The sequence below is a fragment of the Pantherophis guttatus genome, chromosome 2 (genome assembly GCF_059756535.1).
Source record: "Pantherophis guttatus breed Tessera chromosome 2, ASM5975653v1, whole genome shotgun sequence".
Classification (NCBI taxonomy): domain Eukaryota; kingdom Metazoa; phylum Chordata; class Lepidosauria; order Squamata; family Colubridae; genus Pantherophis; species Pantherophis guttatus.
In genome coordinates this window covers 161,446,972-161,469,508 of record NC_142064.1, presented here as the reverse complement: position 1 = coordinate 161,469,508, position 22,537 = coordinate 161,446,972, and positions in this window count along the sequence as shown.

The following is a 22,537-nucleotide window of genomic DNA, read 5'->3' as shown; positions in this document are numbered from 1 at the left end:
GCAATGTTTTCCCCATTTGTGGGGCTGGGGTGGGTGTGGCCTGCATCAAGCCCACGGCCTGCCAGTTTGACACCCCTGCCATAATAGCATCATCACCTGAAATTTATCCAAACAAAGCAAAAGCATTTCTTAGGGCCCCTTTATCTGTTATAAAAACCTTCCTTCCTTCCTTCCTTCCTTCCTTCCTTCCTTCCTTCCTTCCTTCCTTCCTTCCTCCCTCCCTCCCTCCCTCCCTCCCAACTCAAAATAGCATTTTCAATTTCTGATTTGCTTGTTTTCAAGCAAATCGACTGAGCAACGACTGAAAAACCTTGTTTAGAAAATGGATATCACTTTTAGGATAATCAGATACAAGACAGTACAACCGCAAATATGCTTACCATGAATCAATCACTACTAAGGTCAATAGAATTGCTTCCTGATAGATATGTTTAAGAATGTAGTTGAAGACATGTTGAGTAATGCTTATTACTCAACATTCTCTATATGTACTCTATAAGTGCTTATACAAGAGAATTCAGCAGCAACTCTTCTAAACTTTAGAAACCGAACATTTCTGTTTCTAAATACCAAATGGATTAAATTTACAAATTAGATCACATATTGAATAAATTAAAAAGATAAATAACAAAAACATATACAGTGATTTAGCTGCTCTGCTGCTTTTGGTGATAATTTAACAACAGTTCCTCCCTGGATAGTGACTTTAGAGGTCAATATTATATCCCATTATCATTTGTTATTTCATTGTAAATGGTATGAAGTATGCTTAAAAAAAATGGTCTTTTAGTTTGTGACAGTATGATCGGTCTTGTGTCTCAGAGAAACAGGTAGAGGTCATCTTTCTGCTAAAAAACATTTGTTTAATTTGTTCTTTCCAGATAGATAGATGATAGATGATAGATAGATAGATAGATAGATAGATAGATAGATAGATAGATAGATAGATAGATAGATAGACAGATAGATGATAGACAGATGATAGACCTAGACAGACACAGAGAGAGAAAGGGAGAGAGAGAGAGAGAAAGAGAGATAGACATACACTCACAGAGAGAGAGATTAGATAGATAGATAGATAGATAGATAGATAGATAGATAGATAGATAGATAGAATGAATCTCAGTTCTGCTTATAATGAAATAAGGAAAGAATGATTCTTATGTGGAAGCTTGAGTTCTCTTCAGCTGCTTTCAGCTTTGCTTCACTCTCCATCTGCAACGTGGAGATAATAGTACAGTGAGAGCTCTCCTCTCAGAAGGGTTCCGATGGTGAAGAGGATGACGAGATGCAATTTTTAATGAAGGTCAATCAGATAATAAGTATCTACGATAGGGGCTTTTACAGTGAGCCACTCTTGTCCTGAATCTCATTTTCTTGCATGTAGTGAGATGCTGCAAATGTTTTCATTTCTTTGCCTGAATCTTTGTCTCGGGGATGACACTTGTGCCAATTGTTGGACTGTAAATTTTCTGAGGCTGAATTTTATAATCTGAATGTTATCTTACATTTTCTTTTCTTGTTATTGCCATTTGTCTGACTTCCTTTTTTTCTTTTCTTTTTCTTTTTCTGCTTTTATGGAATTATATAAAAAAGAGGGGAGAGTGACATCAGCAGCACAGCCTCACCTCCCCCCCCCCCCGCAGATTACAGGATTAATTTGAATTACAAAGAGGTAAATTAGAAGAGTTGTATTTCTGATTGAAGGGTTACTGTCTTCTAGTTCAGTGATCACCAACCGGTGGTCCGTGGACCACTGGTGGTCCGTGAGAAAATTTTGGTGGTCCGCAGAAAAATTATTTGCATTTTTTATATTGCACTAAATCAGGGGTCCTCAAACTATGGCCTCTGGGCTGGATACATGAATGAACGTTTGCGTTACTACAGAGTCTCCCCCTTTGGGATCTTCTTGTGTGGATCGGAAGGGGGAAGAAATTCCAACTTGGGGTCTGCTTCAGCTTCCTAGTGTGGGGCTTTGGGCTAAGGCTGGAGGGAAGTGCAGCTGGTGGCAAAAAGCCAGAGGGCCTTGTTCCAGTGGGACTGCCTCATGGCCTGGAACTGACTAACCATCTCAAACCGCTGAGCCTCCAGGCACCAGTACCTGGCCTTACACTCCCACAGGTCTTCCCTCTGCTTGGAAAGCCTATGCTCATAGTCCCCAGTGAGGTGCTTCTGATGAGCCTCCTTCTTGGTCAGATCCAATTTGAACTGAGCTGTTTTGCCAACTCTTTCTCATGGTGGCTGCTTAGCTCCAACAACTGCTTCCTGTTGGGGCCCTAAGGAGCCCGGGTGAGGAGGCGAGAAGTGTCTGGGAGGAGAGGGGCAAGTAGAGGCTGGCGAGGTACCCCTCGATGTGAGTGACATTGAGTTGACCATGCCCACCCAGTCACATGACCACCTAGCCATGCCCACCCAGCCAGTCATTAGGCAGATAATATTAGTGGTCTATGGGACTTAAAATTATGAATTTAGTGGTCCCTGAGGTCCAAAAGGTTGGTGACCCCTGTTCTAGTTGGTCTCCCACATCAATGAGAGTACTACCCCCAACATACAGTACTTGCTGCTGAAAATCCCAGATCTTTTAATTACCCATAATCCTTAGCATAGCCTGCATCAGGCACTGTAGACATTAAAATAATTCTTTGGAGCAAATCCCAGACTACTGGAGAAGCATCAGAGCTACCATAGTGCCATGGTCCTGGTGCCTTAGCAGAACAAGAATGTTGCTAGCATCTTACTAAAACCCAGTTGGGGGCTTTGCTTCCTGGATGGGAAACCCCCAAATATACAGTAAGACTGTTGCCCGAACTTTTTTAAAAAACTTTTTTTAGTGGAAGAAAGCAAGGGTAACTACACGCAACCTGCTGCCCCCCAAAAAGGCTACATATTCATGAACTCCTGAGGAACTGAGTTGACTTGGAGGAGAATTTACATTTCTACTTAGCAAAATTAGCTTGTCAGAGATGGCCAGTTCCAGTGCTATCAACTTCTAATGGTCACTATGTTACATTCACACCACTTAAATTCAGATCAGCATTTTTGTCCTTTGTTTACTCAGTCATTTCTACAATATCTACAAGTGATTCCCCCCCACCCCCTCGGCCATTTGCATTTGTTCACCTACAGTACATGAATTAAGAGAAGCAGCTATTTTATTTTTGTAGGCTTACATCCTCACCATCCATCAAATTGTTCGCTTTAAGGTACAGAATAGAGGAGGGGGTCACTTGGTGTCCTACTTTCCATCTCTATTTTTCTGCTGCTGTGCGCCTGAAAAGATGAAAACTGGGATAACCAAAGGTCTCTCCTTTTGGGACCAGCTATATTAACAAGCCAGTAGCTCTGGAAAGTTTTGTATCTTTTGATATAAATATGGATAACGAAGATCATTGCTAATCAGATTGCTGTCCTTTTATCTGTTGCTTGCTTATGTCTCTTTCCCTCACCCTGCTCTTGCCTGCTTTTTGTCCCATTTTTGCCAGTTAATATTTTGATGTGTTGCTGATGTTTAATAAAGCTTCTCTCTCTCTCTCTCTCTCTCCCTCCCTCTCTCTCTCTCTCCTTCTCCCTCTCCCTCTCTCTCTTTTAGCTAGTTGAACTGAGTGGTATGTGCACTTACTGTGATCTGGATATAGGGAGTGTGCCGGGTGCAAAGTAACTTATGCATTTCCCATTCTTCCAACATCTTTCATAGCCACAAGCCAAAAGTCTACATAAGGAGTATGACAGGAGGGGCTACTGCCTTTCCCATTTCAAGTCCCCTGCCCGAGATTGTTTTGAGAGAAGTCCCTTTGAGCCCCCTTGTGCACGTATCTCTTGCATGCCAGCCTTAGTCATTATTTTTTATCAGTAGCAGTGTACTTGGCACTTTACCAGCTCTCGTGAAACCTGTTCCTTCTTAAAAGTTTACAGGGTCGTTCTAGACTAGAATAAAATCACTGCTGCTGAGAGAATAATAGGAAGCAGACCAGCAGCAACTGGAAACTCGATTTGCATTGCAATTTTGAGCGGGAAGAATAAGGGCAGATCAATGTGGAAGCATCAGAAAAGAGCTCTTACACAAAGGGACAGGATTTTCCTGAGAGCCCCTTTGGGTTGCAAAGAGAGCAGCTGTGCGGCTTCACGTTGGACTGCTTCTGTGTCATAGCAGTTGTCTTCCTGCAGATATAAGCTGGCATGTTCAGAAAACACTTAGTGCTCTTATAACTCTGGTCTCAGGTTCAGCCTGGCTTTCCTTTTATCTTTGTGTTGTGATGGAGAAGATTTACCTGTTTCCCACCCCTGTACATATGTCACCTGCATCCATTAACAAACCTCAGAGATTTCCCTCCCCCTCCATAGGTATAATCCACTGAAAGTGTCCTTGAATTGACCCTGATAGCAACAGAGAGAACACTCAGGCAGGAACCTGTGGCTCAGTTGCTTAGCAACCGTCCAAAGTTGTGACGGATCCCCTCCAAAAGCAACTTACAACCTAGTTTTGAACTTATGGCTGCTGCAGTGCCCCTGCAGTCACATGCATAGAATTCAGGTGGATTTGCCCCTAAGACCAACTGCAGAGACTCTGCAGCACACACACACCCATGCCTATCTTTTCCCCCATCACACCGTATCGAGTCCCTATAGGCCTCACCCCCATCTCGGAAGCAGTTGCCATTTTGGCTGCAATGAATTGTGGCTACTCAAAAAATGACACTCACTTCTGGGACGGAGAAGCCGAGGGGTAGAGGCGTCTGTTTCTTTTCCCCAATATAAACTCTGGAGGTAAGGTAAGGAAGGGAGCGATTGAAGGGTGAGAATGAGGGAGTGAGACCTAGTGAGAAGGCCATAGGCCTATGGTAACCCCAAGGGGCAGGAGACTCTGATAGATAAATAGAGTTGGAAGGGACTTGTAAATTATCTAGTCCAAACGCCTCCCCCCCACTCAAGCAGAAGATCCTACACCATTCCTGACTGATGGAAATCCCATCTCTTCTTGAAAGCCTCCACTGATGAAGCTTCCACAACTTCTGAAGGCAAGCTGTTCCATTGGTTGATTGTTCTCATTGTCAGAAAATTTCTCCTTATTTCTAGGTTGAATCTCTCCTTGAACAGTTTCCATTCATTTTTCCTTGCCTGACCTTCAGGTGCTTTAGAAAACAGGTTGACCCCGCTCCTCTCTCTGACAGCCCCTCAAATATTGGAACACTGGTATCATGTGTCCCCTGGTCCTTCTCTTCACTAGACTAGCCATGCCCAGTTCCTGTAACCATTCTTCATATGTTTTAGCCTCCAGTCCCTTAATCATCTTTGTTGCTCTTCTCTGCACTCTTTCTAGAGTCTCAACATCTTTTTTGTAGTGTGGTAACCAAAACTAGATGCAATATTCTAAGTGTGGTCTTACTAAGCCTTTATAGAGTGGTATAAATACCTCATTTGATCTCGATTGTATTCCTCTGTTAATGCAATTTAGGATTGCATTGGCTTTTTTGGCTGCCACCGCACACTGTTGGCTCATATTTAATTGATTGTCCACATAGATTCCAAGATCCCTCTCACATTTGCTGCTATTAAACCTGGTTTCACCCATCAGGGAGACCAGGGATGGGGGTCATTAAGTGAGGCAGTTACATGATTGCCTCATTTAATGACCATCATGACTTGTGACTGTGATTTGCAGGCTCCATTATAGTCATAACGTGAGGACTACTTGCAATAAGGTGGTCACACAGATGGATTTATACAAAATATTCCAGCATCATGCTATAATTCCACTGTATCTGGCTTTTTCTTTTTCATTTCACTGCAACCAAAGGTGTATAAGCCCTGGTTCTGCTTTTTTTTTCAAGGCCACTCAGCAAAGTTTCAAAGCTGAGTCCAGTATTGGGATCCAGTATAGTGCATTATTTTTTGCATGCATGCAAATAAAAGTATGCTGTATCCTTAGAGTGATTGAGTTGCTTTAGGTGAGCCAGGTTCTGCCACAACAGGGTATTTTATCTGTGGGGTAGTATTCCGATCTACAGCTCTGCCACTTTCACTTGTACTCTAAATAAAATTCAGTGCAAAATTTTACCATCAGATTCTTTCCAAATATATAAAATGGGTCTTGTCTATTAAACAAGACAAGCCCTTCAGCTTTTACAGGAGCTGAATGAGATAGGTCCACATAGACGCTGATTAAGTCATTATTCCATGTCAAAAGCTCGTTCTTTTCAAAAGATAAAGAAATGGCAATAGCTAGCGTGGAAAGTCATTTTCCATTTTCTTTGTAGCTTACAATGGAAGAGTCACACCTTCTTAGTTTTGGGAACTGTCTCTATTGAAGAGAATATGTTCATGTGATGTTTTTAACCCTTTTTTTATTTAAATTTATTATTTCATGGTTTTTAAAATAGTGACAAAAAGAAACAGAAAAAAACAACAAAACGCAAAGATAAAAATAGTTTATATGGGCAAATATAATGAAATGTGGGCCTCATTTAAACAAAATATGTTAAAAATGTATTACAAATTTATATGTATTTAATAATTTCATTATATAACTATATATAGAATTGTAACTATTTATTATTAAAATATCCCTTTTATTTTGTTGCATTTTACCTGTTTTTTTAAAAAACGCATTTTAATTCTTTTTTGTATTTTAACCATAGTTCAGTTAAAACCCATGTGTTTGAATTACACATTCCGATAACGTAGCTTGTGCATGTGGATGTATATTTTACTTAGCACAATGTGTGAATGTGGCTTTTTACCCACAGTTTATCACACTGTTCTATAAATATCCCAGAGCTGCGCTTATTCTTACTTAAAGCAAATTGCAGTTTAATACCTATTGAGAACCAAGCTAATATCAGTCTCTCACATGAGCAACTACAGCTGTCTTAGCTAAATGCTCCTTTGTTTGGTTATAGGTTTAGATGGGGGAACAAAAGGAGAAAATATCCAGAATTAGCCAAGGAGCCACAATTGCTAAATTGCAATCAGTAAATAAATAGCGTAGAATTTCAGCTGTAATTTACTGTGTATCTGCAAGTCTAATGACCCTCTACACCTGTGGTTCTGTGTTTCCCTGAAAATAAGACCCTGTCTTATATTTTTTTGAATCCTGAAATAAGTGCTTGGCCTTGCTGCCATATGCTCAAAAGCCCGATTGGGCTTATTATCAGGGGATGTCTTATTTTGGGGGAAACCTGGTAGTATTTTTTGCTTTGGTTGATCTCTTCCAGTGGTGGGTTCCTCCCGGTTCAGTCCGGTTCGGCCGAGCCGGTAGCGGTGACAATATGACGTCACCGAACTGGTTCTGCCCCCCCCGCCCTCCTTCCCACCCACCCACGTACGTTATTCTTACCTTTTATTTGATCCCACCCCCAATGTATTGCTGCCTCCTGAGTCCCAACTGATGACTAGTGGGAAAAAAACTGTTTAAACTCTTGCCGCAGGGCTTCAAAGGGCCGTCCTACAGCTGATCAGTGTTAAAAGCAAACAAATGAGTCCGGTCGTAAGTGCGAGGACTGGTCGTAAGTGCGAGGACCTTCCAGAAATGACTCTGACCAGCTAGTCACGCCCACCTAGTCACATGACCTCCAAGCCACACCCACAAAATAAGCCACGCCCACAGAACCGGTAGTAAAAAAATTTAGAACCCACCCCTGATCTCTTCCTATCAAAAGGCTATCAGATCTGGCAAGTAGCTATGGGATCTGGCTTTTAAATTAATCCCTGCTCTAGTCTTCCTCAGCATGAGGGTTTTCAGGTACGCTGAACATTATAGCAAGAGCAATAGCATTTAGACTTAAGATACTGCTTCACAGTCCTTTACAGCCCTCTCTAAGCAGTTTACAGAGTCAACGTACTGCCCCCAACAATTTGGGTCCTCATTTTACCAACCTTGGAAGGATGGAAGGCTGAGTCAACCTTGAGCTGGTGAGATTTGAACTGCCAAACTGCTGGTAGCCGGCAGTCAGCAGAAGTGGCCTGCAGTACTTCATTCTAACCACTGTGCCACCACTGCGCCACTTTTCATCCCTGTGAGCTATCAACATGCCAACTAGAAAAACTAGAACAGTTTTTAACAGCATTTTAATCTGTGTTGGTTTAATTTTTTAACTAGTTTTTACTTGTTTTATAACTTTGCAAGCCACCCAGGGTCACCTTGTAGGGGAGATGAGTGGCTTAAAAAAATATATTTTTTTTTTAAAAAAAGGAAAATTGAAGTGTGTGACCCCCTGCTATCACCTTTAGCTCTTTAGCATCTGGTTGGGTAGCTATTCAGAAACCCAAATAGGCATTGTTCTGGTTAACTAATACATAAAAGGGGCGAGTTGAAAGTAGCTTAGTTTGCTACTGGAGGATTTTTCCCAGAGGTTAAGGAGTAGGCAGCTGCTAAGGACTTGTGGGAAGAAATAACTTTTAGAAAGAGATGCGGAAATGGAAGTACGGCAAATCAGGGTAGATTCCAGACAGACTTGGTGGTTGAAGCTTGTTGATTTTAAGGAAAAATAATGGCGATTAGAGATCCAGAGATAAATGATTGTTTGTGGGGTGCCCTGAGGAAGACATCTGAAGCACAAGAAGGTATAACCCAGAGAAAAGCACTGAATCACAAGATAAGCTGATGAGCTGGACAAAACTACTGAAACAAAGAAGGGGATGACAGAGAATGAGGTGGCTGGATGGGGTCACTGAAGCAATAGGTGTGAGCTTAAATGGACTCCAGAGGATGGTAGAGGACAGGAAGGCCTGGAGGAATGTTGTCCATGGGATCGCGATGGGTCGGACACAACTTCACAACTAACAACAACAAAAATTGAGATGAGAGAGACTGAATTCTCCAAGCCAAAGATTGGAGCCAATGAGACAGAGACACAGAGAGAATAACTAACCTCTTTCTTATATTTAAGTCAAAAAGTTGAAACAACGCATACAAGTTAACTATTTAGATTTGACTGACATGCTAGGCTAAACACATAATGAGATAGACATGGCCCGAAGCAGGAAGCTTCACATATCTATTAAAGAATGCTTTGTTTTAGAATGATTTCCCTCCTGCCTCTGATTTATTATTATTACCTTTTCTCTCCTGCTTATCAATCATGTGGATGAAGAGAGCAGAAAGAGACTTTGGGCTTATCTAGTTATAAATAACTCTTGCAAAGAAATGCTAGCTAAAAGTGAAAGTGCAAACCTATTTTTGGTTGATATTGATTGCCGAGGTAATCAGGAAAAAAAAAATCACAAATGAAGTCTGATCTGCTGTATCCCATACCAAATCCTGAGAACCTGCAAAGGCCTGTGACAAATCTGAAGACCAACTGGTTGAGACAGACTTCCTCATTTCTCCTTTGGATCAGCCCAGTAAACATTCCCTCTATTATTTTCGGCTGCTGGGAATGCCTTTGCTAAATTGGTGATTAGCGAGAATTAATTTCTTCTCAAGAGCAGCCTGCTTCTGTAACCCGTGGAGCTGCAGATTGCTGATTTATACCTGCAAAAGACGGTCATATGGATACATAGCTCCATCAGTCTCTTTCTCGGAAGTGAGAGGAATGAATGTAATCAAACTTAAGTTTTCAAGGTTCAAATGACAAAGTCAAAGTAATCAGTGTCTGAATCTCTGGCTGTGAAGAAATGAATACAGGCAAACTCTTGTCTTCTGAGAAAAGGATAGGCGTGGATGGGGGACTGATGATGAGGGATTTGTAGAAAGATCAGGGTCAAGGGACATCCTGGGATTTGTTCTGAAATCTAACAGTGGCATGCATGTCGATTCTTGCATATTCTATTTTTGTAAAACCAAGGCCATGGGTTTTTTCCAGTATGGCTACATGCTGTGTTGGGCTTTGATCTACTGCAGAATGAATACAGAAAGCAGAGTAAAAAGTATTGTATATATCTCACAACACAAACTGACTTCTTCTCATCACAGTTTTGGTGGAGAAAAATCTGACTTGATTATGTTTTTTGGCTCTGAAATCCTTACTTTTAGGTATCAATGTTTCATTGGTTACAATCTGTCGCAACCTGAATAACAATCTTGTGTTTTCCTAGGTATCGCTTTAGTTTAGCTTGAAGATTTTAAATTTCATCGTCTTCGGTTTCTGGTTTATTATTTTTTTAGGATAAAATAATTTTAAATTGTACGCTACTCTGCAACCTGATAGGGCAAAGGGTGCACGCACATATTTTAAATAAATGGTGTAAAAATAAATCTAAAAAGTGAAAGTATAAGTTACTCTTAAGCATCCCTGTTTCCCAACAGATGTTCCAGAAATGTATTGTCCATCCAGCCACAATTATGGGTCTATGATGGAAGATAGTGAGAATGTTATGCTCAATGTACAAATTCCAGGTAGGATTGTTGCAACCAAGGATTATTCATTTTATTTTGATATATTTCCAGTAACCTATGGCAACAAACTTGATGGTCTTTAGAAATGTCCTGAATTCTTCCCCTCAAGCTCCAAAATATATGTATCAGAATTTGCATCTTCAGAGCAACTAGTCCTCAGGCTCTTTTATTCCATATACCACAAATAGATGCATAAACTACATGACTGAATCTTTTGCATTGCATTTCTTGTCCTGGTCCTTTTTTTCTCTTCTATACTTTTAGTCTTTCCTATAAACCAGAGGTAGCAAATTCGTGTCATCACAGCGTCATGTGACGTATCACGACCACATGATGCATCCGGCCCCCAAGCCACGAGTTTGACAGTCCTGCTATAAACCCTCCAGATTTGCATTACATGCTTCATTGGGCAGATATTTTTTGGTCTTTATTTCAATGTGTACATTTTTGTATGCATTGCTGGTCATCCACATCGCTACCATCATTATCAATGCAAGCTGGACTCCTGTTGACTGTCTCTATTCAGGAACATTATTCTCCACTGCTTTCTGTAATGTGTTTTTCAATGTCCCAGTCTGTTACAGTCTAAATTTACACAAAGCTAATGCTTGAATTACATTTCCCCAAATAGCGAAATAACCATTAGAATGATGAACTTTCCTTGGAACACAGGATGCATTGTCAAAATATGTTCATAGGGTAAAGTGGCTATGCTACCCATAAGTCTCTACCTATCTCATTTCTCATGGGGTTTTTTGAGGTTTACTCAGCTGTGCAAGCAACCCTAGCCACATGGCATACCATTATTTACAATGACAATTGAATCTGCTTCTAGAACATATGTCAGACTTCGAAGCTATCTCATTTATTTTGGCGCTTCGACGCTGACAACATATTTATATTAAACAAGTCCAGCAAGTTTTACCAGTTTTCATGATAATATACCTGTGAGATAAATTAGATATGAAAAGGGTAATTTTATTTTTTTGTATTCATTTATGTCTCACCTTTATTGTTTTCAAAATAACAGCAAATATATTCAACATACCTTCCTTCTCCTATTTCCCCCACAACAACAACAACCTTGTGAGATGAGTTGGGCTGAGAGAGAGTGACTGGCTCAAGGTCATTCAGACAGTTTTCATTGCTAAGGTGGATCTTGAACTCACAAATCTCTTACTTTCTAGCCTGGTGCCTTAACCACTAGACCAAATTGGCTCTAAAGACCTCTCCTTAGTCCATTGTATGATTTAAAAAACACAGTTGATGCAGCTAGAACACTGGAATGGGATTAGACAAGGGGATGAAGTATGCAGCAGACTTAGCTAGGACTTTCTGGAATTTTCCTCAGGGATTTTCTTTCAGGGATTCAATTTGATCTAGTGGGAGAACCAATTTGGTCTAGTGTTTAAGGCATAAGGCCAGAAACCAGGAGCTGTGTGTTCTAGTCCTGCCTTAGGCATGAAAGCTGGCTGGGTAAATTTGAGCCAGTCACTCTTTCTCACTCCAATTAATCTCATAAAATTGTTGCTGTGGGAAAAATAGAAGGAAGGAATGTTAGGTATGTTTGCTGCCTTGAGTTATTTATAAAAATGATAAAGGCAGGATAAAATAAACAAATAACTACATAGGTACATACAACTCAGTGGCCTTGCTTCTAGGCTGATATAGAGTAGTCAATATATAATAACTTGCCCTCTCCCTTAAAATCCATCAGATTATGTGTGACCCTCTGAAGTTGAAGTCACTATCAGAACACTTGATGGGAATCTCCAGCAACTGATGTTCATCTATTTGTGTAGATGGTAGTGGTAGCTAAAAGATAGCGGCAAATAAAAGTGATAGTTTGGGATCAGGAATCTTTTGTGTTTGTGAGTGTGCATATTTATTTATTTATTTATTTATTTATTTATTTATTTGTTTATTTATTTATTTAATTTTTATACCGCCCCCTCTCCCAAAGGACTCGGGGCGGTGAACAGCCAAAATTAAAAACACACAATACAAATATTAAAATACATTAAAACGAAATTAAATTATCTTTGGCTTCTCCAATTTAAAACCCCTTGCCCATAAAATTCCCCAATTAAAAGATTTTTAACCCAGCCCGGCTTGCTGAAATAAAAAAGTCTTCAGGGCCCGGCAGAAGGTACAGAGGTCCGGGATCAGTCGTATCCCTGGGGGTAGCTCATTCCAGAGGGCGGGTGCCCCCACAGAGAAGGCTCTTCCCCGGGGGGTCACCAGCCGACATTGCCTGACAGACGGCACCCCGAGGAGGCCCTCTCTGTGGGAGTGTGTTGGCCGGTGGGAGGTTATCGGAGGCAGAAGATGGTCTCGTAAGTAACCGGGTCCTAAGCCATGGAGCGCTTTGAAGATGAAAACCAACACCTTGAAGCGCACTCGGAAGACCACTGGAAGCCAATGCAGCTCGCGCAGGAGAGGTGTCACGTGGGAGCGCCATGTCGCCCCCATAAGTACCCGCGCGGCCGCATTCTGCACCAGTTGGAGCCTCCGAGTGCTCCTCAAGGGGAGCCCCATGTAGAGAGTGAGTGCCTTAACATGAGTGCCCTTGAGTCAGTGTTGACTTATGGTGACTACATTAACAAGTTCCTGCAGTTCTCTTGGCAACATTTTCAGAAGTGGTTTGCTCTTTCGCCCTTTTTAGGGCTGAGAAAGTGTGATTGATCCAAGGTCATCCAGCTGGCTTCATACCTAAATCACTGCTGGAACTTGTAGTTTTCCAATTTCTAGCCAGTGGCTTTAACTAGTAAACCAATTTGGTCTTGGGTCAGGAATTACCCAATCTGAATTTACCCTCTACCATGAACTAATCTAATGGATTAAAAAAAGCCGAACTTTGGCAGTCTCAGGTTTCTTCTATATTAGGGGTGTCAAATTCTATTTCATTGAGGGCCGCATCAGGGTTGTGTTTGACTTTGGGGGGTGGGGGGGGCATGGCCAGCTCAACGTCACTCATGTTGGGGATGCCTGTGGTGGCCCGAGCACTCTGCCAGCGAAAACAGACTCCCGAGTTCTGTTTTCGGCTGCAACGGCCTCCTGCAACCCTCCCGAGCTCCATTTTTGCTGGCAGAGGCACCACGGACCAGTCCTTCGCTGTTTCCAGGGATACTTCCAGATCTAAGTACCCTGTGGGCCGGATCCGGCCCGAGCCTTGAGTTTGACACCCCTGTTCTACAGCTACCTGGAATATGAGGACAGTTACACCAATTCTTTCCATCATGGACAGCTTGCTGAATTAGTCTAAAAGCTGGAGGGCAAATGCCACAAACAAATTTACACTTCCAATTGGCTTCATGTGAAAAAACAAAATAAATGATAAAGTACGATATTTAGAAAACCTTATATTTAGAAAACAGAAGTATCTGATTAGCAGGTTTATTTAACAATTGGCTACAAATGCTAGATAAAAAAAAATCAGAACCAGGCAATATGAATATAAATGATCAGGCTATACAACATTGTCTGCAAATCCTTAGTGCAGCCCTGCTTTTCCTGGGATTATGTGGCTGTATTTTGAAGCTGCCTGTGATCCAGAAAAAAAAAATACATTAGATTTACGGAATCACAGAAAGGAGCTATAGATTCATGCTTTATGTGTCCCCAAGAATCTTTTTCACTATTGAATTGAAAGTGCTGCACAGCATGATTTTATGAGAGGAAAAGTAAGAGAGATTTTTCCAGAGCAAAATGAACCAGCTTCCTGAATCCCCATTTCCCAAATTGAATCTGAATTCCCAAAATGAACCAGCTTCCCATCCTGAATTCCCATTTCACATGCTGGGAATCGTGGATGCTACAGCATTATTGCATAGGAAGGTCTGCAGGCTAAGGGAGGCAGATGTCCACACAAACTTCCAGAATAATAATGAGAGATGGGATGGAGCCCATAATGCTTGCCTAATATGAAAGCAAGTACTTTCACTTATAGTACTCTAGAAGAATTAGGATTCGTGATCCCAGAGCACTAGATATGAATTGCTATGGAGGGGGTGGGGTGGCAGCAAATTTTAGTAAATTCATTTAATAGAATTCAAGAGCTTTAAAAGCCCTAAATTGTGCAAGCGTTCAAAATGAAGTATCTAGGAAAGATGACCATCCAAACTCTCCTTGAACACATCCAATACAAGGGATCTTACCACTTCTCTCATGAATCAGTTCCTCTTTGAAAGTGTGGCTTATGATTAGGACCTTTTTCTGACATTCAGACTGTTGCAATAATTCGAGGATCGGACTCAATAAAGGATTCAGAAATGTAGTATTCAAACAAAGTATTGTTTATTTACAGTAGGCATTCTATATTCTCTGAATGTTTGCAGATAGAAGCAAGGAGGAGGAGCGTGTATCCCCTTTTATATCAATAAGGCGGGCTTAGAGGTAGGAGTGGTTACATATGAATACATTAGGAAAGGAAGAATAAATTAACCCTTGATGTTCTATGAACATACATTTCCTCCATTCAAGAATAAGGCATTTACCCATGACACAGACAGAATCTACTTTTCTGTAACTTCAGTGCATTGCTCCATGTCTCACACTCTGTGTAGCAAACTCAAGTACTTGAAAATGCTCCCATATATTTCAGTTGTCTTTTCTCCAGGCCAAATTTACCAGTTTAAGAAACCCTCAGTGGTTTCTAATAGAATAGAATAGAAAGATTACCCAGACACTGTCTTATTCTGTCAAAGGAGAAAGTTTTCCAGTGGCCGATTTAACAAACACAAAATCGAAAGGAGCTACTTCTGCAGCCGATGAAGGAGTCTCTTCTCCATGGAAACAAGAGTACTGAAATAAATTTTAATTTCCTCTCTGCCCCTGAAGAGTTTTAAAATTTTTCAGCATCTTTTATTTGTGTATATACTTTTATACTAGATCTTCTCCTCTTCCTCACTGAACTTCTGAAAACAAATTCATTATCTTGTTAATAATGTATGGTCTCAGACACTTGAAAGGAATTTTGAATACATGTTTACTGTTATATCATCATGGATCTGCTTTGTCTAGAGACTTTAATTTTCTTATTTTTTAAAAAAGCTGCAATTACTCTTCCTTTGTTGTCACATTTGAAAAAAAACAAAATAATTTGGAGGTATTTTAAATGTATAACGATTTGGAAAGAGGTTTACAATACTTCAGAGTTTTTAATTCCTAATCATACATGTTGCCCTTTTCTAAAAAGATGTTGCCTCATCTTGTTTGAATATTTCTTGAAGTATGATGCCCAGAGCAGAACACAGTGCTGACTGCGGAATCTAACCAATAGAATTGAGTGGGAACTTTCATTTCCTGTGATTTGGCAATTAGTTTTCTAAGCTGTTGTCTACAATTATGCTTAGCTTTTGTGCAGTCATGTCACACTGCTGATTCATAGTCAGCTTGCAATCAGTGATGCTTCCAAGATCCTTTTCATAACTATGATTACCACGCCTGAGGTAACCCATTCTATGCTTCTGAACTTGATTTTTTTTTCAAGTCAAGAACTTTACATTGAATTCTGCTAAACTTTGTTCTATTGTTTTCAATATATTTTTTGAACCCAACCAGATACATTTAAATGTTACTCCTGTTAAGGTATTAACTTATCTATCCTCTTTTATGTTGCCTATAAATCTGATAAATATTCTTTCCAGCCTTGAATTTAAAATGTTGTAAAATATCAGACTCAGGATTGAATCTTGCAGTGTCTCATTCAGTAACTCCCACAGTTGATGAGAAGCACTTCATAAGCACTCTTTAAGGATGATTTTCCACCTAATTGTCATACGACACATTCCATATTTAGCTGGCTTGCTAATCAGCCTGCCAAATGCTTTGCTGAAATCAAAGTATATTATGTCTCCAGACTTCACACAATCTACTAAGGAAACACTGACATCTTTTAGGATTTAATGTGATTTGTTGTTCTAGAAGTCTGAAGAAAACGATGGGAGCTGTGGCCTACTATTAGTGGAAGAAGCCAGTTGGGAAGAGTGGCTTAAATCTACTGTGTGAAGTGTACCCCAGGGAGACAGTGATAGAGACCTCATAGCATCAGAAACCTCAGAAAACAGTGCCAGAGACTCAAGCCAGCCCTCCCCACTTTAAGAAAACCAAGAAGCACCATCTGAAAGAAGAACACAGAACAGCCCTGCTAGCAGAGCTAACAGTAGAAACACTTAAGTAGAGCCATTAAGATAAGGGGAATCAGGTTGGATTCTTCCCTTTTCCTCTTTCCTGGTAGAATTAACCCCCAGGATAGGAAAGACAAAGCCCCAGGAACAGGATTAACCCATTAAGGACCGAAGATAGGATCCAGGGCAATCACTTTAACTAGAGGCACACAAATAAACCCATCAAGCTGCAGGAGCTTCAAAGGGGAATTAAGAATAAAAGGCTCAGAGTCACACTTCCAAGTTTGCTTGCAAGCCAGGAACACTTGAGCTGTGTCACTACTTTTCTTGCCTTCCTGAATTAAAGGTTCCCTTTTCTGGCAGCTGCTTCCATGTCTATTTCTTCTCAGCATGAATGACTGCTTCCCAGCTGGGAAGGAACCAGAGAAATTTCTTCCAACACTACTTCACAAGAATATCCTGGAAAGGTTTTAAGGAAATACTTTGGACTGAAGTCCTGGGATTCTTAAGAGGCCTCCAGATCCCAAAGTTTGTTAGACCACAAAAATTAGCCCTTAGAAGAATATATTGGTGATATGGTTTAAAATAACAGGGTTGATTAGAGAAAATGTGAAATAAGTATTGCCAACTGGAAACCCCCTTTGGACTTTTTGCATGAAACTGAAAAAATGTGAACTTATATAATTTTAATTAGAAAAAATATTATAGAAAAAATGATGTTTATAACCATAGAGGTAGAGGTTAATTTACATTTACTAACTGCTGTAAAAGAAAATTGGAAGTTACTTCTATATACTTTTCTTTCTTTTTTCTGCATTTTGGCCTTGTCTTTTTTTTTTCTTTACTTTTTTTTTTCTTCTACTCTAAATATCAGTTACCAACACACACACACAAGACAATAGTACATTGGATGAAAAGTCAAGCCATATAACTCAGGACAGTTCCCAGTAGGTATTACTGAGTTTACAACATGGCATTTCAATTTCAGCATGACTATTTTAGCAGGAAATGTTAGTGAACCAACAGCAACGTTGTCTGCCATGTGATAAAAATTGGTCATAACTGGATCACATTCTTGGCACTTCTTTACTGCAGAAATAACACCTGAGAAAGGATTCAGTGCTCCTGTTTTACTTTATTATAGACTGGCTTTGTTGCAAACATTTTAAATGCCCAGACCAGTGGTGGGTTGCTACCGGTTCGCCCCAGATTGGGCTAACTGGTAGTGGCAGTGGTGGGAGGCTCCGCCCACCCGCCCAGATGCTTCTCCGCATGCGCAGAAGCGTCATGAGCATGCTTGAGCACGCCCACGCCCATGAGCGAACCGGTAGCAACGGGTTTTGAAACCTGCCCCTGGCCCAGACCCTGCCATGATTTATTTTACACTCACTGGCCCATCTTTTTTCATATTGAAATAAAATCTATTATGGAATAAATGATAAAATGACTTCAGAATTGTCTTTTAATTAGCAGCAATGGCAACTTTCATTGGAAACATCGTTGTTATTTATTCTCTTGTCCCGGATCATTTATAATTTTTTCCCCTCAGAAGGTTAAATAGGGAATTTACAAATCTGGTAAAGCTGGCTCAGCATGTGGATTTTTTCAATTGTTTGAACTAAAAACATTTTGGCGAAGTCAGATCAATTAAAATAGGACTATTTTTACAGAGCTTTGAAAAGTAGTACCAACTATCATTATCAAGATTTGGTGCTCTTTCTTTTCTTTGGAAGTTAGTAAAAAAAGTTAGAAGTTTCTTCAAAAGTTAGAAACAAAATAGGGACTTCCTGTCTGGCTTCCGGCGCCGCCAGACGGTCCTCCGTGACCGCCGCCCCGTTGCCTGTAAAAGAGCCGCCTTTACACCTGAAGGGCGGCTCGAAAAACTCCATTTCCTGACGGAAATGTGAGTTAGAGCAGGCGAGGGCAGGTAGAGCCCTCTGCGAATTCCCCAGAGGCTTTTTTTTGACTCTTGGGGACGAGCAGGTTGAGGCTCCCTATTTCCGCTCGCCGTCGCTCCGGGCATCGGGAGAACTCTGCCTTTTTGCAGAGCTAGGCGCTGGAACCGGATTAACCAACGAACTTAACAGATGGATTTATTAAAAAAGATGAGACTTGGACTTGGGACCCTAAATTGCAAGTATCCTTAATGAATTTATAAGCATTTCAGAGTGAAAGAGAAAAAAACTTTAAAATGGCGACCGCTGAGGCTTGGGAAGTAGAAGAAAGCCGAAAGTGAGAGTCCTTCCGTAATAGATACAAAGTAGCGGAATATATAGTGCTGGCTACAATTTGGAAGAAAATTAGTTATTTTAAGTTCCTTTCTTCTTGGAGATTTGTACTTGATCTTGTTTGGGGGGGGGAAAGAGTTTGCTGGCAGAATGGCGTTAAAACTTATAAAGCCTGACAGACAAGCAGGGGGGGGGTTGCTCCCCCACTCACAACTGTTTGAACAAGCCTTGAGCCTACAGACTTTGCAAAATGGTTTTAACTTAAAAGAATTTCTTCAGGAGGAAATGGCAAAATATCATGAGACTGTGAATCAGAAATTTGAAAAATTAAGGCAGGAAATTAAAGAAATGATACAACTAAAGTATGATAACTTGCAACGAAAGATTGTAACAGTGACTAATCGTTTTTCAGAAGTTGTTATAAAGTTGGATACAAATATTAAATTACTAGAGTCTAAAATGGAGGAAATTGATGATAAGATTTATAATTTGGACAACAAAATACTAAGAATTGAAAAGGATTTAATAAATATTCAAGACAATAGTTTAGAAGTAAAGTCTAAAGAGGAAGCTGGTCACGAGACTTATAATGCAGAAGATATAAAGCAAGGAATTGAAAGAGAAGTTGTAATGATGCAATACAGGCTGAAAGAATTTGCGATCAGAATTAGAGGTTTGCAGGAAAATAACAGTGATGACTTAAGAAAAATATCTGCTCAAGTTCTGGCTGGGATATTAAAGGTTCATCCTGAGGAGGTATCTTGTAAAATTGATAAGGCCTATAGAGTAAATTCTTGGATTGCAAAGCAAAGGCAACTGCCTAGAGATGTGGTGATTTATTTTACAGATAAAGAAATAAGAAATGATATTGTGCAAAAATCCTTTAATTCTACTTTACAACTGTATGGGAGAAAAATTTGGATATATAAAGAATTGCCGCCTAAGATGTTAAGAGATAGAAAGAAATTTGGACTTTTGGTGACTGAGCTAAGAAAACAAAATATTCTATTCAGGTGGGATGTCCCAGTGGGTATAATATTGAGATATCAAGGAGTAAGATATCAGTTAAATACTGTTGAAAAAGCGGAAGAATTTTACTACAAGGTCCTTAAAAAGCAAAATCAACAAGAGATAGAAACTCAAGAAAAGCAGAAGGAGATGGCAGTAATGAAGAAACAACAAGTCATAGAGGTCTCCACAGATGAGTCGCTTTTGGATTCTCTCTCAGAGGTCTCAGCTGGACTATTTAATATAAGAGAGGTGGTACCGGATTCTAATGTAATGATTTATCAAGCCACAAACCAGTATGGAAGTCAATCAGTTGATATACAATTTACAGAACCAGAAAGATTTAAGCCACAAAAGCAAAACCAACAAGATCAAGTTATAGATCAGCATGAAAACCAAACAGTCGATACACAATCTACAGAAAGGAATTCAGGATGGAGATCCAGCCCACAAAAAGTCAAGAAAAGAAGAAGTAGGTCTCATAAAAACAAAAACTTTTAAACTAAACAACAGTGTAATACCAGTTATTTATGAGAGGACTGAATATATGAAAAGATAATGGGCAAAGTATTGGTTTATTTTATCCTGAGGAGAGTGACAGATCTCTGCAGTGCTGAACTTTTGGGATGTGAAAAGGGCCTTAAATCGAATGGATTGGAAATATCTTTTTCGTTTTTTGGATTTCTTGATAAATATATTACGTTTATGCTGAGTTACATGGCAAGAGATTTACTGGATTGGGGCACGCAGAAGATCTGGTTGTTACCCTATTATGGTGGTTGGAATTAATAATCTGGATAAAAGACACCTCTATAGACATTATATGGAATATAAATATAAAGTCACTTGGGTGGTTGTTGTGTTTTTCTTATGCAACATGAAGATATTTGTTATGGATGGGGGCAGATGGTAATTGAAGATTGAAGATACTGAAAATACTGTTGGAATTAGGATGTGATGTTACCCTAACACGGGTGATGGAGTTTATCATCCAGCTGAAAGACACTACAGAAGATATTATATGGATTACAAGCTTAAAGGTTTTTTTTTAGGATTTTATTTACATAAGGGAATATTTTTCTAGTTGAGTGGGCAGAAGAATAAAGATATTAATATGGTAGTTTTGTAGGAAAGTGGGTGGAGATAGGTTAGGTTATTGATTGTTTAGTTTAAAGAAAAGGGATATTATGTCTAGATGTGAATATATGTAAAAGATTTGAGCTAAGAGATATAATGATGGGGGGGAAGGAAATGGGTAGCTGAACTGAATAAATGTTAAATTAGGATTTACTATATAGTCTTATAGTGGAAGGTTGTTTTGAAATGTTATATTAATATATACAAAAGATTTGATTTAAGAGATATACGTATGGGGGGTAGTAAAAGGGTAGATTATGAGCGGAAATCGCTAAATTGGGAGATATAATAATATTATTATGTTATTATTATGTTAAATTAGGAGTTATTAGATAATGTTATAATAGAATGTCACTTTGAAATGTATAGCATAGTATAGTATAAGGCGGATATGATAATTTTATTAGAAAAAAAAGGGTCAGTATATGGAGATGGAGTAAGTGGATGGTAAAGTATGATATAATCTGTTATGAATTTGGGTTTTATTATGAAGAAGTCACAGGGGAAGGGGAGGGTGAGGGGGGTTAGGGAGGAGGGGGGGAAAAATCTGTATTTGAAAAAAAAAAGTTAGAAACAAAATACAATTCCAGTTTGGTATGAGATAAGAACCGTTGCAATCAAATGATATTGTGATCAGGAGCTTGCAGTTTAACTAAATATATTCTAAATATATTCATTGTTTCTGTGAATGTGAAACTTCCATTTCAGAGCTGTTCAGAACACTAGCCTCTCTGTCTCTCACCCTTTTGAACTGACTTTAAAATTCACCAAGACTGAATCAGATTATTTCCCAGTCTTTGTGAGTACCAAATCACAATGAGGATACATGTATTTATATATTTGCAAGTACTATATTCAGACATGCCAATCCATCAGTGTTTGCCCTTTTTGGGTACAGTAATAACTGAGAATAAAGAGGAGTTACCACTGAGTAATCAGCAGCTGTCCAGGAACTAATTGCAAGGCTCACATCCTTTTTCCCTTCTTCCTAAGAAGGGGAAAAAAGTGGGGACAGGCAATTTTGAAGGGAACCATGTTCCCTTCAAAATGTTAGCAAGTAAACATTTAGGCCTCTTTTTAAATCAAGATACCTTAGCTGGACAACAGTTGGGAGATAGTGCATGGCTACAGAGATTGGGTCTCGAAAGTAATGCACCTCCAATTTCCTTGTGTAGGAGTGGTAACTGCTCCCTTAAAACTGTTTACTCCTCCTTTTCAGAAAGAATAAACAAACTAAACATTTATTGTAACTGCATATCTGCAGCTACGGGATCATCTAATAATTAAGGAGTTCATCTTCCCTGAAAAATTGATCTACACCTTTGTCTAGAAAAGGCCTTCCTCTAAAACCAACAAGCCACATAAAAATGATCCTGGGTTAACAAAAGACAGCTTCAGCTTGTCTATTGTCAATTAGATCAATGTCAGATTTGCTTACTTCACCTTGGCTTCTATATACAGGAAGAGTTGCAAGAGAAGAAAGATAACAAACCTGCCAATGGTCAAAAACAGCTCAGATCAATCTTGGGTGAATATTATACTGCCATCAGAAAGGAGTCAGAAAACTGGGTTGCATGGAAGTTTCCTTCTTGAGTTTCATGTCATATATCTCACCTCAGTTGTAGCCGGAGCTACAAAGAAATTAAGTGTATGTGATTATGAGGGAAAACATTGTATGATTTGATGAAGTGTGAGAGACAATG